The 18708-nt window shown below is 40.7% G+C and overlaps 1 protein-coding gene across 2 annotated transcripts in view; it reads right to left on the bottom strand.

Moving 5' to 3' along the window:
• The window catches only part of LOC123320360 (TWiK family of potassium channels protein 7-like), a 183588-nt gene that overhangs the window by 119584 nt on the left and 45296 nt on the right, over nucleotides 1–18708 (bottom strand). Inside the window, exon 1 of one of the 2 annotated variants that reach the window (XM_044907657.1) lies at nucleotides 15934–16151. The exons of the other annotated variant lie outside the window; for it this stretch is intronic. The gene's annotated coding sequence lies outside the window, so the exon portion shown is untranslated. Of the gene's footprint in view, nucleotides 1–15933; nucleotides 16152–18708 lie in introns of those variants that run through there. 2 annotated transcript variants of the gene reach the window in all.

Genomic DNA, 18708 nt, shown 5'->3' with positions numbered 1-18708 from the left:
ACAGTGAGATACACTTCACGACAATTGAAAGGCCTTCAAGAGAAAGGACTCCCGGTTTTTAGACAGTGACCAAGTGCTTATGGAATGTAGATGATGTGAGGGAGAGTCAGAAACTTCTGACAGTTCTACTATGAAATTGCGAGAGGATGAGATGTACCCTCCTTGGGGAGCAACAGCCTGGGAGCACCTGAGACAGGTCCAAAAAGAAAGGGGATACAAAGGACCATAATATCGCATTGCGATCACTCTCGCTCACGCCTCAAACGGCGTACTCATGGGAAATGAGTATCGTTTCGTGCTCGTTAAACAACACACTATTCCAGTGAAAGATGAAGCGGATACCAATCGGCGTGTAGAACACGCAGTATTCCCTAACGAGTAATGGAGAAATCCAATTCTTCACCAGTTCCTCCATCAGATATAAATCTTTGCGATTGTGTTCGCGGCAAAAACGTTGCTGGTAAATCACCGACGAAATCCTGGGCTGTTCAGAAACTTATTCTCCTCCTGCTAATGTATCGTTAAAATGTTTATTCATAAATCAAAACCGTACCCTTGAGGCAGAATCGTCCCGGAAAACTCTGCCTCCCCCGCGTTTTCCGATGCTAATTCCTGCGAGCTCAGGAATAATTTCGAATAAAAGACACCTGGTTCGTAAATTTCGGGTGATGGATGATATCGCATCGAAGCATCCTTCGCCGACTGGAACTTTCATCGTTTCAACCCTGCCGGAGAACGTGGCAAGGCTTGATTCGATTAAATGTGAGACGATGTTCGAAGAAGAAAGTGATAAGACGCTATAATTTGACGACTGACCAATGGTCAATGGAATCTTTGACAATAAAATGATACTGTCTGAGAAGATGATCAACATGACACTCGTCAAAATGGAGTTGCATAAAATCTATACCAGTGAAAGATCTAGTGCGTGCAGCCTAATCTCCATCCACTCCGATTTTTTCCTGAGAGCGGAAAAAATATCAACTACATTCGCACCGTATACTCCAGATAACAACAAGATGGAATTGTGATATAATGGCGAAAAGAACCTAAGGATATCGTTATCCTGACATCATTTATCAAAGACAGGGGCGGTTGACGTGGCTTATGAGATGTTCGTGTTTTGTTCCTCACACCATGATTGATATGGCAAAAAAGGTTTCAGAAAGCGGATGGTGGCTTAATGACCTCTCATGTTTCAGCCAAGTGCTCGGTGGTTCAGAGTTATGAGTGTCGATGGTGCCTCGAAAGAATATCGAGTCGATTGGTGAATTCAGATGGGGAAGCAGTAATATTGCTAACGGCTGGGTTTTTTTCGACCTGTTATTAGGACAACATTGAGTAATTCCAAACTTTTCAACTCCATAAGCTCTTATGGATATTTCCCAGCCCACATAATAATTCTAGTATATCTTCTCCAAACCCTGCAGTGAACCCTGGCTATCGGAGACCAGAAACCTCTGCATGGCCTGTTTTATCTGGGAACCTCAGCCTCCACCTTTACCTCCCATTCCTTTCCACTACTTTTACTACGATCCTCTGCTGGTATGAGCTGGTGTGAAGACCCAGGGGGAGCAGAACGCACTCAGTGCTGAACTACCTTTCCCTTTTTTTCTAACTTGCCAGTGTCCCCGTCTACTGTTAATATAAATCTCTGCTGGTGTGAAAACCCGGGGGGAAACAATAAGCACTTAGAAGAATAGCTGGCCATGGAGACAACCTAGGAAATATCGTTGCAGGTTTCAGATCAAGATCACTGAGAAACCTGAGAAATCACTTATTTTCTCTGGTTTGAAAACAATCTGGCAGACAAGAACACCTTCTCCTATTGAGTTTTCAGTGGAGTAAGACGTGAAAGTCTTCAGAATGAGGGAAAATCGGATATAACAGATCTTTTTCAACACCAACTTGAGGGATGTCCTTCACCCTCTGAGTTTTAGAACAAAAATGACAGTATTAGGCTTTCAAACCACTTAGTATACCTTAAAGACAAGCCTAGAGATTCCTGTATTGTGCAGGATAAGTAGCCGTATTAAATTAATATCAGGGACGCTTGAGATTAGTTATCCTTCTTCTCGCAAGGAGCACTCGATAACAAGCGCAAGTCCTCAGGGCAGAACGAGGCTTTTCAATTAGACCCCACCGGTCGAAAGAACATAAAAAACCTGTAAGAAATCAAACCGAGCCGCGAACAATCCTCAGGCTCCCTGAGGACGCGTAAAAGTCCGCTGCAAACAGGGGAGAGACCGGGAAAACTGCCCTCTAAATAATTCGGAACGGTAAGCCGTTACTCTTCCAGAATTAGGAACTCTAATCACTGTTACTTATGTTAGCGGTCAGAACTTTTCAATTTCGAACTTTCCTCGTCCTTCGAAGGAAGAAGTGAACGAAACTGGGATGTATGATGGGAATACGGATCATCCAGGAAAAATAGGTAGGGTTTTTTTGGAAGCGTTTCTATCACCTGAACCTTCAGTTCCAGAGTGTCAATGATCTGAGATTGCTTCAAGGATATCAATCCTTCTCATCGAATGCATTTTCTGCATTACTGCTACTTTAGGAGTCAATAAGTAGATGTAGCATATATCTACTCAGATCCAGATCAAAAGTTCTTCCTGTAGGACTATGGTCCAATTTATTTAGTCCATTCTCTGGTCGATGAACCAGGGGTATGCTTCGTTCTCCAACTCCAACTGATTTTTGCTCCACAAAACCCTATTCGTTGTGAGGTTACCTCTGTTCTTGAGGATGTAGCCAAGTTCTCTTGGTAATGTTGAACCTCCCAACATACCACAGACCTGACATTCACCTCAAGAAGATCCTGTAAGTCTTCTGAGTAGGCTCCTGGTCCTCTACCACCAGTTGAGGTGTTTGTGATGTCTGGCCTTTGGATTCGCCATGTTTTTAGACTTTGTTGGGGCTAACCTTTGTTTTCCATTTAGTGAACATCACTAAAGAGAGGACATTATGGGGCTATCGGTTTTTTAAATGGTGAAGAGAAACACCAAGTCCATCAAGGACTTTTTAGTGCATCTGAACGATGTGAACACAATGCTTTGAAACAAATGTGTGAATGAATTGCACCCTTATCAAGTAGAAAAAGTAAGAAAAGTGATGGCTGTAGATATAATCAACTGAGATTTATGTCCCCCCATCATTGCCAATAATTCAAGACCCCTTCATCCCTCATCAGACCTGTCCTATACTCCTAACCCCAATCTTAACCGATGTGACGTCTTTCCTTATCACCCCTTGCCCTATTTTCACGAAAATTCCCACCCCCGTAGGTCGGATAAAGGCGAAGGCGTGCTCCCAGACGCCATATCGAGATCATATTTTCCTTTCTTCATATTTGTACAGCGTTCCAGAAGAACGGACGCAAATAGTACGTCGAATCATTGAATATGATGGCGCCATTTTTTTTATAACCGGGGACGGAGTTTATATTTACTTTAGTTCGCTCTGTATGGTTGTTTGCCGAGTGTATCGCGAAGGATATGAGGCTATTCGGGGATATTCACAAGGTCGATACGAAATTGATAGGGTTTTCTTTGGGGGAATGGAAGGGTCACTCTTATCTACTGGATGCAACATATCCGAAGTGATGTTTGAATAGGGACATTATGTAATTGCTGGGAATATATTCGTGCTATGGTTGTATTGTGTTGAAAGAGCCTTTTGCACTGTGTGTATGCACAAAGTAAGATGGCAGATAGGTTGTCTTTAACACAGCTAACAGCTGGTTTGATACAGGCTGGAAGTTTTGTGAGTAGATGGATTCTATGTCAAGAAAACCATCTCCAAGACATTGAGCTGGCTATGTCCAAGTCTTACTCGTTTATTGCTCGAAAATCTTCTTTTTAAGAGCCTAACTTAGAAGATTATTGTTGTTCTCAGTGCAGAATACAGTTTATATTGGTCAGTTTCTTATGGAAAAGCACCGATGAGTAAATAAGATTTCCTTCCACTTGATTCCCTCAAGTTTTTTCACTGAAAACTCGACGACTTTCAGCTTCACAGTTGAATTTCACATTCCACTTACTTCCCCGACAAACCATTCCGAATTCCTTTCACGAAATTGCTGAATACATGGGAATTTTAACCGAACAAGACCAACTTCCCGCTTATCTTCACATTGTTACTCCCGACTAGCGTCAAGAAAAAGGGGGTAGCTGTCTGGACGTCAGCCCTTATACAGTTTAAAGTTTCCCGTACACGGAGAAGACAGGCGTATATATTTCAGGTATTTGGAGGTTGTTTCCTTTTGTGATATTCAAGTTGAACGTCTCCCGGTGGCGCTAGGAACATAACGTGCAAAGTTATACGAGACACGACATGGAAAAGAAGCTTATATTCTGCCAGATAAATAATCTTAGAGCTGAAAATGATGCATATCCTCCAACAGGAACTCTTCTAGTAACGGAAAAAAGCATTTCGAGACACTGTCGAAGCACCCTTTTCCATCACACGTAGATCTACAATACTCCCTTCACCTCCTAAATCGTAGGAACCACATGGATCAATATTCGTTTTCGTCACAGGCAGGCACCCCCAAGCCAGTAATTGGTTATTCTATATCTCTGTTACTATCGAGACCGAAACAGGCACAGATATTTCCATGGCGCCCTTAACGTCAAAATGGGGATACACCGGTTGAATAAATCACATGTAAATGGAGATAATAATGAGGAGGATATTAGAGAACGTTCGACAAAGGCTCGAAGGCTGCATGCAGAGTGAATATTTCATAACTTTCGTTGTTACTTGGGCTCAATGGTGATGGTAAAAATAACCTTGAGCTCTTCTGGGAGTTCCAGCCTTTGCTGTCTCCTCTAATTTGAAGTAGGATCCGAACAAATTATTTATTTTATAGTGAATCCCATCTTCTAAGAGTTTGAGCAAGTTTGGATAGCCAGTTGTGCTCAGTGTAGGCTTTTAAACTGTGTCCTTACGCCACCTCAGGCACAGAATTTTAATTTCCACCACTACAGGCTCCCTAGATCCTAAAACTATCAAGCTATGGCCACTACTGAATCTTCAGGAAGAATCTGCACAAATTAGTTGATTTTTCCAAGGCTAGAGGACCTCGAAATTTAAAAGGACCATACTTTGTTTTCCCTCTCCATTCCCCAGGAGTTTCACGACATTTCCATAGTTTCACTAGGGTCAAAATCCGTTATTATCCCATCATTTTCGAGAAAAATTGTTCCCCCAATTACCCATTCCCCTCCAACCCCCGTCAAAATAATTGAACCCACCCAAATTAACTCGATAGAATATCCAGATGAAAGCAGAGCTTTTCATCGACATTCATTCCCGAAATTACCGTTATCCCAATTTAATAACAAAGGCCTTTCATCCCCCCTGCCTCCGCCTCGCCTCCAACGTCCCTCCAATCTCCCGAATTTCATACGGAACGTGGCCTACGGGGGCCCAAACCAGTCAAAATATTCAAGGGAGTACATTCCGCAATAGAAATCCGCTCATTCTGCCAACATTCGAATAAAATTATTCGCAATCTTTGCGACGCCTGATTGAATTTCATACTGGGTTTTCATGCGCTGAATATGGAATGGCCTCCGCGCTCCTTTGGAGGGGAGGATTCGGGAGAGGTCCTTCGAGCAGGCAGCTCCTGCGAGGAGCGAAGTCGATGCAGTATAGGAGGCGATAATCGTGAGTTTACACGCCATGACGGATGAAAGAAAAGAAACGGTTTAATATGAAGCCTATTTGAAGGGAAAACCGTTCAGGAAAAATTTTTTATTCAAATTTAATATCAAAATCCTTTAAAGTGTTGGAAATTATAGTTTAGTAAGTGAGTCTTGAGGAAGTTTTAACCGAACCCAACTTTTTAGGAAATTTTCGCAGATCGTCTTTAGAGGAATTAATCTTCCAGGAAAACTATCGTAGATCTAAACGTGATACATATTCTGAAAGAACAACTCTTCTAGTAATAAATCTGAGAATTTCATCCATCTCGGCGCCACCGTTCGGTCTTGAGGAAGTTTTAACTGAACCCAACTTTTTGGGAAATTTTCGCAGATCGTCTTTAGAGGAATTAATCTTCTAGGAAAACTATCGTAGATCTAAACGTGATACATATTCTGAAAGAGCAACTCTTCTTGTAATAAATTTGAGCGGCGCCACCGTTCGGTCTTGAGGAAGTTTAAACTGAACCCAACTTTTTGGGAAATTTTCGCAGATCGTCTTTAGAGGAATTAATCTTCCAGGAAACCAATCGTAGATCTAAACGTGATACATATTCTGAAAGAGCAACTCTTCTAGTATCGAATCTGAGAACTTCATCCATTTCAGCACAACCGTTCGGTTTTGAGGGAGTTTTAACTGAACCCACCTTTTTAGGAATTTTTCGCAGATCGTCTTTAGAAGAATTAATCTTCCAGGAAAACTATCGTAGATCTAAACGTGATACATATTCTGAAAGAGCAACTCTTCTAGGAATAAATTTGAGAATTTCATCCATCTCGGCGCCACCGTTCGGTCTTGAGGAAGTTTCAACTGAACCCAACTTTTTGGGAAATTTTCGCAGATCGTCTTAAGAGGAATTAATCTTCCAGGAAAACTATCGTAGATCTAAACGTGATACATATTCTGAAAGAGCAACTCTTCTAGTATCAAATCTGAGAATTTCATCCATTTCGGCACAACCGTTCGGTCTTGAGGAAGTTTCAACTGAACCCAACATTTTGGTAAATTTTCGCAGATCGTCTTTAGAGGAATTAATCTTCCACTATCGTAGATCTAAACGTGATACATATTCTGAAAGAGCAACTCTTCTAGTTATAAATCTGAGAATGTCATCCATCTCGGAATAGTTCGGTCTTGAGGAAGTTTTAACTTAACCCAACTTTTTGGGAAATTTTCACAGATCGTCTTAAGAGGAATTAATCTTCCAGGAAAACTATCGTAGATCTAAACGTGATACATATTCTGAAAGAGCAACTCTTCTAGTTATAAATCTGAGAATTTCATCCATTTCGGCTAAACCGTTCGGTCTTGAGGAAGTTTCAACTGAACCCAACTTTTTGGGAAATTTTCGCAGATCGTCTTTAGAGGAATTAATCTTCCAGGAAAACCATCGTAGATCTAAACGTGATACATATTCTGAAAGAGCAACTCTTCTAGTAATAAATCTGAGAATTTCATTCATCTCGGCGCCACCGTTCGGTCTTGAGGAAGTTTTAACTTAACCCAACTTTTTGGGAAATTTTCGCAGATCGTCTTTAGAGAAATTAATCTTCTAGGAAAACTATCGTAGATCTAAACGTGATACATATTCTGAAAGAGCAACTCTTCTAGTAATAAATTTGAGAATTTCATCCATCTCGGGCCATTTTTGGGGAATTTTTCGAGGGTCATCCTACGAGAGGAAATTATCACAGATCTAAATGTGATGCATATTTCAAAAAAACAACCTATTCTCGAGGTAAATATTCGAAAAATGTTTCTCTCAAGCTCTCAAAGGGTGAGGGGCATAGCCCCCAAGGCGCCCCACTGGAATCTCCCTTTAGTCTACCTTCTGAGAGCTGATCATCAATTATTTCCACTCGATGATCGCCATCACACCCAGTACATCTTTACAATATAAGCACCGACATCAAACGTCTTCATCCGCTCGCAAACCGTCCTCTACCTCATAAAACCCTAAACACAATGGAAATCTACGTTCATTTTTCCTTTGTATCAACATCGGAAAGAAAATTGGAGGACTCACTCGACCCCGCACCTCCCCACACCCCAGAACCCCTCCTACCCCCACGTAGAGACGATTCGAATTCACTTTAAATTCAATCCGAGTTCGAAATTGAATAGGAACAATATCTTCTCCTCTGACTCCGAGTCTGCTGAGTTTCTTCTTCCGAGTTTGTTTGAACGGGAGAACATTAGTCTCTTTGGATCCATTGTAACGGGTCCACGACCTGCAAAAAGCGGGGGATATCTGTTTTGAAGTTTTGCAATAATTGGTTTGTCCTTTGGATTACAGTTCTACAGACTGAGACTGTTGGCTCTCGGGAATGGAGAAGAGTCAGAGGCAGGACATGATAACGATGAGACAATGAATTGAGGAAGGAGATCTGATTCGTATTTTCCTGGATGGAAATTGATTTCGTATGAATCTGTAATGATATTTAACGAAACAGTTTATGTTGATGGGTAGGAGGGCAGCATTCGTACAAAGAGAAATATGAAGGGCAATTGGATCCGAGGAATATAACAACAGATTGAATTTCACAATTTTTGAAAATCTAAACGAAGGGAGGTAGGCTCACGAAATTGCTAGCAATGGATTCAGCGTATTCGAAAACCTATATTTCCATACCAAACTTTCGAATATCTGACACAGTTTAAGAGAAAACAAATTTTTTTGATTTTCCATTTTTCATTTTCGAGTTCACTTTGAAGGGTTCTCTGGAGTGCAATTCTCTATGGAATCATCAACTGTTTGGTTTTCTAGAATCTTCGAAACAATTTCTATGCACTCCATATCCTAAGACAGTAATAGAACACCCTCATTTTCAGGTAGAGGAGCAAATAGGTCATTTTAGGGGGGTCTTACCCCTTGCTCATTTTTGACCCAAAAAATCGAAATTTTCGAAATCGAGTTTTTGTGCTACGGTGAAAGCCTCGCCAACGCTGATTATGGAACCGCAAATCCTAATTGGATCAGAAGAATATAACAGGAGATATCGCAGATTGAATTCTGCAAATTTTTGAAAAATGCCATTTTGAAGGTGAAAATCTAAACGAAGGGAGATAGGCTCACGAAATTGCTAGCAATGGATTAAGCGTATTCGAAAACCTATATTTCCATACCAAACTTTCAAATATCTGACACCGTTTAGGAGAAAATAAATTTTTTTGATTTTCCATTTTTCATTTTCGAGTTCACTTTGAAGGACTCTCTGGAGTGCAATTCTCTATCGAATCATAAACTGTTTGGTTTTCTAGAATCTCCGAAACAATTTCTATGCACTCCATATCTTAAGACAGTGATAGATTGCCCTCATTTCCAAGCAGAGGAGCAAATAGGTCATTTTAGGGGGGGTCTTACCCCTTGCTCATTTTTGACCCAAAAAATCGAGATTTTCGAAATCGAGTTTTCGTGCTACGGTGGAAGCTTTGCCAACGCTGATTATGGAACCGCAATTCCCAATTGGATCAGACGAATATAACAGGAGATATCGCAGATTGAAATTTGCAAATTTTTGAAAAATGCCATTTCGAAGGTGAAAATCTAAACGAAGGGAGATAGGCTCAAGAAATTGCTAACAATGGATTCAGCGTATTCGAAAACCTATATTTCCATACCAAACTATCGAATATCTGACACAGTTTAAGAGAAAATAAATTTTTTTGATTTTCCATTTTTCATTTTCGAGTTCACTTTGAAGGGCACTCTGGAGTGCAATTCTCTATGGAATCATCAACTGTTTAGTTTTCTAGAATCTTCAAAACAATTTCTATGCACTCCATATCCTAAGACAGTGATAGATTACCCTCATTTCCAAGCAGAGGAGCAAATAGGTCATTTTAGGGGGGGTCTTACCCCTTGCTCATTTTTGACCCAAAAAATCGAGATTTTCGAAATCGAGTTTTCGTGCTACGGTGGAAGCTTTGCCAACGCTGATTATGGAACCGCAAATCCCAATTGGATCAGACGAATATAACAGGAGATATCGCAGATTGAAATTTGCAAATTTTTGAAAAATGCCATTTCGAAGGTGAAAATCTAAACGAAGGGAGATAGGCTCACGAAATTGCTAGCAATGGATTCAGCGTATTCGAAAACCTATATTTCCATACCAAACTTTCAAATATCTGACACCGTTTAGGAGAAAATAATTTTTTTTGATTTTCCATTTTTCATTTTCGAGTTCACTTTGAAGGGCTCTCTGGAGCTTAGAACATAGAATATCAGGAAGGAGCTTTTTCGAATAAATGTGACGGAAATTGTGCGACGGAAACGGCCATATTGGTCTTCCAAGTTTTAATTTTAAAAGTGGCAGACTTGGAAGTCAAATGATTCTGTTATCTGTGGCCAAATGAACAAAGTGATGTTTTAACTTAATTTTGGTAATTTGGATTCTTGAAATTTGCTGGAAATAAGGATTTTGGATATTGTAGCGTGAATAATTCATAGGTAGGTGATTTTTTTAAGCTGAATATCAGGTATTAATTATGTGTTCCTGAATTTCATGACATATAACCAAAGATATTACACAGTAATATCCCATGACAAAAACACTCCATGGGCGTAGGTGATGTTAAGTCATAGACCTTAATACCATTAAGTATATAGCCAAGCAGTGTTAGGCGGGGTGAATTTCCGAATTATCAATTTGAACGAGCTTGAAAACGCTTCTGACTTTACGTCAGTGCTTTCCTAATTTTTTTGTTTAATCAGAATCAACTGACTATTGAAATTAATTTTTTGGAAACTCCATTGTCCTACGTCACTGTTGAAACGGAAATATATGTCGGCCATATTTCTCCTCCATTCCGGTCAAATTGAAATGAGCAATATGCTCCTTCCTGTTATTCTATATTCTAAGCTCTGGAGTGCAATCCTCTATGGAATCATCAACTCTTTGGTTTTATAGAATCTTCGAAACAATTTCTATGCACTCCATATCCTAAGACAGCAATAGATTACCCTCATTTCCAAGCAGAGGAGCAAATAGGTCATTTAAGGGGGGTCTTACCCCTTGCTCATTTTTGACCCAAAAAATCGAGATTTTCGAAATCGAGTTTTTGTGCTACAGTGAAAGCCTTCCCAACGCTGATTATGGAACTGCAAATCCCAATTGGATCAGACGAATATAACAGGAGATATCGCAGATTGAAATTTGCAAATTTTCGAAAAATGCCATTTCGAAGGTGAAAATCTAAACGAAGGGAGATAGGCTCACGAAATTGCTAGCAATGGATTCAGCGTATTCGAAAACCTATATTTTCATACCAAACTTCCGAATATCTGACACCGTTTAGGAGGAAATAAATTTTTTCGATTTTCCATTTTTCATTTTCGAGTTCACTTTCAAGGTCTCTCTGGAGTGCAATTCTCTATAGAATCATCAACTGTTTGGTTTTCTAGAATCTTCGAAACAATTTCTATGCACTCCATATCCTAGGACAGTAATAGAACACCTTCATTTTCAGGTAGAGGAGCAAATAGGTCGTTTTAGGGGGGTCTTACCCCTTGCTCATTTTTGATCCAAAAAATCGAAATTTTCGAAATCGAGTTTTTGTGCTAGGGTGGAAGCCTAGGCAACGCTGATTATGAAACCGCAAATCCCAATTGGATCAGACGAATATAACAGGAGATATCGCAGATTGAAATTTGCTAATTTTTGAAAAATGCCATTTCGAAGGTGAAAATCTAAACGAAGGGAGATAGGCTCAAAAAACTGCTAGCAATGGGTTCAGCGTATTCGAAAACCTATATTTCCATACCGAACTTTTCAATATCTGACACAGTTTAGGAGAAAACTAATTTTTTTGATTTTCCATTTTTCATTTTCGAGTTCACTTCGAAGGGCTCTCTGGAGTGCAGAAAAAAGTTATATGCACCTCTGCAAAAAACTGTCCATTGTCTCTCCTTATCGCTTGCCTCGGCTAGCAAGCTAGCAAGCGATATGGACAGTTTTTACCGTTTATGCTACTCCACACTAAAATTCTGAAAAACAGGCGAACTTTCGAATAAATCCGAGAATATAATGATTCTCGCTAATTCCAAAGCTGCAACATCTGTTCATCCCAAGCCTGTCCAAATCCCTATCCGTGAAATATACCCGTCTACCCCATAAATCGGAGAAACTTGAAGGCGGGCACTCCGGACATCTATAACCCTCCTAAAAACATAAACAACCTCGTTCACCGTCAAACGAATGACCGAAATGACAGATGTATAATCAAATTGATGCCCTCTACTCGGACATACCTACTTCCCTTTTTTACCGGAGGAATTTACAGCGCTATCGTTCAAACGAAATGGCTCCTGTAATTCCATACCTCCCAGTTTTTTTGTCAAGAGCCAGCTGGACAAGCCTCTCAAATCTAGCCGTAAATAACCGGGTAGAAATTAGTGAATTCACGAAAAAAAATTGGGGATTGCGTTGTAGTCTCCGGTTCTTTTCGTAGAAGGCTTTACTGTTTGACAACCAAAAGGTATACAGCCTTTTGTTGAGGAAGATGAAGACACTCTCATAATATTCAAAGATAGCTATTCAATTCATAGCAAACAGCAACCCTCTTTAAATAGCAGTGCCTTACGAACTGGGAAGTCTAAGTTTCAGAATGTGGATTAAATTTCTCTCCAATCTGGGCTCAAACAGAGCTCTCAGCATCGTGTCACAATAGATCATATATTGGTCCGTCGAATGGCCTGATCAATTCGACAAATTGAAAATCCATTAAGCATAAGATAGAAATTATCTTCAGAAGGTATGAACTGCCTATTTACCACCCCAAAAAGTATCCCCCAGAGAACATAATCCATCCGTACCACTACCAACGACTAGCTTATAAGAGGGTCACTTCCATTGTCCCTATCTTCATAGACTATAACAAAGGGAAACAAGAAGTCACTTTTACTTCTGTTGGCGGAAATAGTCGACAATGTCGGAAGAAAAATCCCCTCAATTTCCAGCCATTCAAAAAGTTCCGTCGGAAAATATCGTATCTGTGCCGAATGAAAAAGTGCTGCGAGAGCGTTCAAGTGAAAATAGATTGCGGATACAATATAAAGTTTGGTCGGAACTTTTGATATTCCGAAGCCTATCCATTTAAGCAGGACGGAGAAGAGACTGCTCGTGGAGTTTTCGGTTAATGCGAGGAAATTTTCGTTTGTCCGTCGACTTCAGAAGGCTCCTGATTCATTTTCCACCAAGTGAGTGTATAAAAATCAATTTGGTCCTTCGATTCTTGACGATACAGTTCAAACTCTGGAGACAACTCAAAGCAGGGTTGGTAAAAGTCCCAAAAAAAGCCAAGACGACCCAATTAATAGTTCAAACTAAGTGGGATCGTCGATTCAAATGTCGAAAGGAAAATTCTTCGCGTAGGTGCTTCTCCAAGTCTCGATTCCCAAGTGAATGCAGCATCCGCTCAAAGGAGCTGCTCGATCGACTACCCGGAAGATAACGGAACAGAAAAATGATGAATGAAACCAATTTGCCTAAAATAAACCTACCGGAGACCCTTAAAAGATTTCTTTGATGGGATTCGGGAAAACCAGCGTTCGATCTGGAATGAAAGAAACGTTCCCAGACAGAAAATGGTAGAAATATCGAGACACGAGGCAGAAATGAGTATTAGTCGTGAACCTCTGAATGTGTATTTCCCTCCAGTTTTAATAATGGCCACAGTTTTTCCAATTTTCATCTCCAAATGAAGATATGACCTCGACCTCACATGTTTACAGATCAACAACCCTTGTAAACTTTCGATTCTTGATAAGTTTCCTAAAAACATCCCTTCCAACAACAAAAATCGACGCAGTTTTGCATTCCAATTCCATTCTGTCCACTGTGACGTCCCAGATCCTGTCATGTGTTGACACACCATCTCAATCTCCATGAGAAATAGGTCTGCGTATATTTTCGTGGAAGACAGTGCGGAATATAGAGCAGCCACAGAATGGCTAACACAATCCATCTCGAAACTCCTTTTTTATTCATGACGCACGCATCACCTAAGCTCTGTTCTTTTCCCGTATGTATAGACGTAGAAGAATATAAAAATTCTTTCACACTAGGTTGTGAATTTTCCAAAACTGTGCCTTCGAGATGAAATGTTATTCAATTAACGTTCATCCAGAGTGTAACCGTTTCAATGAAATTGTATGATCGTTATCTAGACAATCATCAGACGTCTGGTCCAGTTGTCAGAACTTAAAACTCCCTGGACACTTACATAAGTCTATTGTTGGCCATTCCATCCATCTTGCTATAGCTGCCTTAACATGGTAGAGCAATGCTCCCTGTTGTGCGAATGGTTGATGGGTCTTCCAGAAGACTATGCTTGAAGTATTCATCTTCCAGTATCTTCTTCCATGCTAAATGACGAGATTCAAGGTTGAGGTTGAGCTTCGATAAACCATGCCAATCACAGTGGAAGGGCAAGTTTACTGCCCATCTCTTGAACAACCAGAAACACCTCGGTGGAGTCACTTGAATCTATGTTGGTTAGCAAGAAAGTTCACTTCATGCATGTTACTGTTTCAATTGCTTCTTTGATCCCTTGGCCTCATTCTGATATGTCAATGATTTGAACTTGTAACAGAAGAATACCTTCCTTCAGTTATCGAAACCTCTTTTCAAAATCATCCTGCTACACCTTAATAACAAGCAACATCCACCCCCCAAATCGTCTAATATTATTCTACAAGCGTCGGGGACATTGTTGTGTGAATCATGACTTGTCAACTTAATCATAGGGAGGACAATGTGAGGGTTCCAAAGCGTCATGAATAAGAATCTTTTTTCTTCGGATAGAATCCGAGAACAGCCTCTGCCCTAAGTAAGATTTACGCTCGTCTGTGAATACGATGGATGTGTTACGTTACTTCTTCCAGTCTCCTCAAATCACGCTCTGGAATTGTGAGACTCTATGGATATCATGGTGATGATCCATTGGCACCCAGTGTTGACCTTTCAATTAAAAACGTTTTGAAATATCAGCGCTGTACACAACATGGAAAAGCTTTATTTCAATTAGTGCTTCATCAATATTGGAAAATATTTTATACACTAGTTCTAATGAATGCTCCACTCAACGCATTCAATATTATATTCCTGAGTACCCTGGACTATAAGCGTTTGAGTACGAGCCATTAAATTCCGATGGGATAATGGCAGTAAATGAAATTTGAAATCGGATGGGTTATTGCGCCATTATAAGTTCAATTCATTGGACATTTGGACAAGCGCATAATAGAGGTACCTTTGATTATGCATGAACCTCAGATAAACGATAAAAAACATTCAACCATTGAAATGGTCTCTTGTCAGGAGAGGCGAGATAATTTGTGACCAGGTGATCTGAGGTTTCTTCCTCCTACAGTTTCTGCCAGACTTATTCTTATTGGGTCATTCCTGGGACAGCAGTACCCTTCAAGAAACCCAGTGAGGTGCAGCATAAGAACCAACCATACACTCTTCAGATCGTGAAGTGTCAAAAGTCGCAAAAAAGTTTTTTGAATGGATTCATGCCAACTTGGATGGCAGCATTTTTCTCTGATTTCACTAAGGACTGGATCAAATGGTCTTCCTTAATATATCATATAGCTTATAGTAGATTGTCTTCTCAGGAAAACCTCCATGGCTGTAGAGTTTGCTGCTTCTTTGGAGTGTGTAACCTGCGCCTCCTTATTTCCCTAACATGAACTGACATCATCGACATTACCTTCTCCAAATCCTTCACGAGCTTCAATTTAGCTATTTCGAATGTTTTTCTCTGACCCTCATACCTCCTTCACGAATATTCCCTAACCAATGTTCCAATGTTACAGTCTTGACCTGCACCACTTTAAGAGTTGTTCTGCATGTTGAGCCTAGGATTACAAGTCAAAATCGTCATCAACTGATTGAAGAATGATCCCCAAGAGCTGAGGAAAGAAACCTTATACAAATTTCGACTGCTCAAATATGGCTTTTTCAGAGAGCAGTTTTTTAGTTAGTTTTTCAATCTAGAGGCGGTCGAAGGAGAATACAGATAGCTATGTTTAGGTGAAATGAAATGCCTTCAACATAGCTGGTTCTTCTGAAGAGTCCTAAATAGTTTTTGATGACAATTTCTGCAATCTTTTCAGGGATTCCTTGGAGTTTATCGGGTTTGGACTTATCTCTTTCGTCTGGGATGTCCCAGAAGTACTCCTCATGGTATTTTACCTAATTTTTCCATGGAACTCACCTATATTCGTTGGAAAAACTTTATCCAAAAGGAAAATGTTTTGCAAAGTAAATTCTGTTCCTTATTCACCGCCAAATCTTCACAAACTGTTGCAGAGTACAGGGATCACTGCACAAACCCACTATCTACCTGAGAAAAAAATCCCCCAAACGTCCTGGGAAACCCGGTCGGGAAATCTACGCGAAAACCTCGATAAAAGCCTCCGGTACGAAGCGCCCCACGCGGTGTTCCGTACAAGACTCGGGCGTGTGAGATGAAACCGAGCCGCCGGGTGGTGGGGGCGACACAGGCGGCGGCGGGGATGGACTAGGGAGGCGGCGGGGGCTCGAATCGATCGTCAACTGTTTTCAAGAGAGGCCGTCGGTCGTTGGCGATTCTAGTTGTGGCGACGAAACAATAACAATTTCGGTAATTATTTTCGGAAAGTGTCCCGGAGGTCTACAGGACGAAGGGGGGAGAGCCTGCTGCGTGGGGGTTGCGAGATTGTTAATTATCTTCGGGGTGATATCTGAATTTTCCCCGAGCGGAAGATAAGCGACGAAGATTGGGTTTCAGTTCTCGATCGGAGCGGGAAAATGGTTTTTCCGCTTTCGACATTCACACTGGTTGAATTCTCGATGTATTTCGATTCAAATCTAAGAGCTACAGACCCTAAGGAACACAAAGAGCCCTTCTGCATCTACCTACCCACGGCCACTATTGTGCCAAATATCAAAGCTATTCTGCGCCTTCTACAGCTCACCCTCCAGCTTCAGAGCTCCAATGAACTCTGAGAGGGCTTCAAGGAAGCTATAATTTTCCATCCAAGACATTCCTTGCGTAGGCAACAGGAGTTTTCTCCTCTTCCTGAGCCAGTGAGGAGGCTCAGATCCAAATACTTCTTGGATCAGGATTCAGTTTCAAAATCCCGAAGGCATTGTTTCATTTTAGGTTTCTTCCTTCTCCAATAACTCTTTCTTATAGGTGCATTCTCCTATACCACTGAAAGACTCTGGGCCAGTAAGTGGCACTTGGCCTTTCTGGCCATGGTGTTGGTTTTTTGGTTCCAGAGTGACCAGGAACCCAGACTAAGAGACCTTGTAGTTCTTGCCTATTTCATTGATTTTCCTTCGGCACTTCCATGTCAGCTTTGAGTCAATAACAAAGGTGTCTTCATAGCAGCTCGACTATCAGAATGGATCTCCATGTGAAATCCTTGATAGTGTCGTTCGTCTTACATGGCGTGTAAGCCCTCGGTTAGCAAAGAAAACCTTTCCTGCTCCATGTGTCCAGTTTAAAATTCCTCCAACTATTCTGCGAGATAAATCTTGTGTCAGAAGATGAACGATAGACAACGGAGATCATCATTTCCAATATAATACTGCTCCGCATCAATTTAATCGGATCACTCTTATGTCCTTGATGATTCACCGGTAAATTGGATTGGAGTCTGTTTCTGTCGTTATTGTTTCTCTATGATTCTTTTTCAATCCCATCTAATAACTATCGAAAGCCATCAAACTTCGAGAAAACCGACAAACTTCTAAACGTTTCTGGATAAATGAACATAGGGTCGGTTTGAGAGTGGAAATCTCATAAAAATCGATATTTTCTTCCAACTAACCGATGCTCATTCCAAACTCTCGAGGATACATTCGAAGAAGAACAATTAAACTTTATTGCATTGGAAATTGAGGAAGAAGTAATCAGGAGAAGCTCAGCTTCTTTCCCCAGAAAATAAGAGAACTACTGATGCAGAAAACCTCAGTTCAAAAACGTTTGAAACGTTCCTGAAGAGGAACCTCAAGTACGTCTTGAGCTAATATCTCACGAATCTCACCCATTCGTTATCGCATTCAAGACTGAAATTTTCCTGACGCTACAAAACAGGGAGGAAAATTCAATCTTTTAATACGTCACATGTCAAAGCCAGTCAGATGTCGTCTTGTACAATTGTTGATTACTATGGCTGGAGCTCACAAGCCTGTGAGGGTATCCGAACAAGTGGGATTTGCGATTTCAGCTCCTTATATTGCCGTATATCTCCTCGGAAAAGATGCACGAGGACTTGAAATGAAAAGATCTTGTCGATTCTTGTTCTGTCGTGACTTTATTCGGGTAATACCCTGTTTTTTGCCTTTCGGATGAGTGTTTAAGTTCTGTATCGAAGCATGAATGATACAGGGTGCGGCAAAGAGACTTGCTTTCTCTTTTTTGGTGCCAAAGGGTGGGATGTGGCCGAATGACGGTTGGGATCATCTGAATTTGTAGGGTACTTTCTGAAGTTTTCTTCTTTCCATCGAAACTATGCAATGGATCTTATCCAATGTCCGGAGTAAACATAAATATACAACCTTTTCCTCTTCCTGAATTACCTTTTATTGTTCAAGGATTTGAAGATTGGTCTTACCCAATTGTAACATCTGTCTATTGTTGTACACGATTTTATTGTTCAACGAAATGAATAACGTCGTAGCTCAGTAAACATCAGCCCCACTTTCGGCAAATACCTGCTTCATCCAGGTATTCAGCAGGACGCATATTTTCAACCGTTCTCCGTGGCTTGTTTGTCCTGAGTAATCCGTGCTGCATGATATCTGGACGATATTGAAATCGGACAAACAGACGGGGTCCTACGCGTTGTGAACATAATCGAGAAGGGACTAGGAGAGAGCTTCGAAGTTCACATCGCATGACGATTCAATTTTCTCGGGACCTGCTGACAGCACGCGAACCCCAAAAAAAAACGAAAAGTGAATCGATAAAAATGGATCATGCGAACATCAGATTCTGCGA

Source organism: Coccinella septempunctata, chromosome 9, assembly GCF_907165205.1.
Source record: "Coccinella septempunctata chromosome 9, icCocSept1.1, whole genome shotgun sequence".
Taxonomy (NCBI): Eukaryota; Metazoa; Arthropoda; class Insecta; order Coleoptera; family Coccinellidae; genus Coccinella; species Coccinella septempunctata.
Note: the sequence above shows the minus strand (reverse complement) of the source record. Positions and strands in the feature narration are given on the sequence as shown.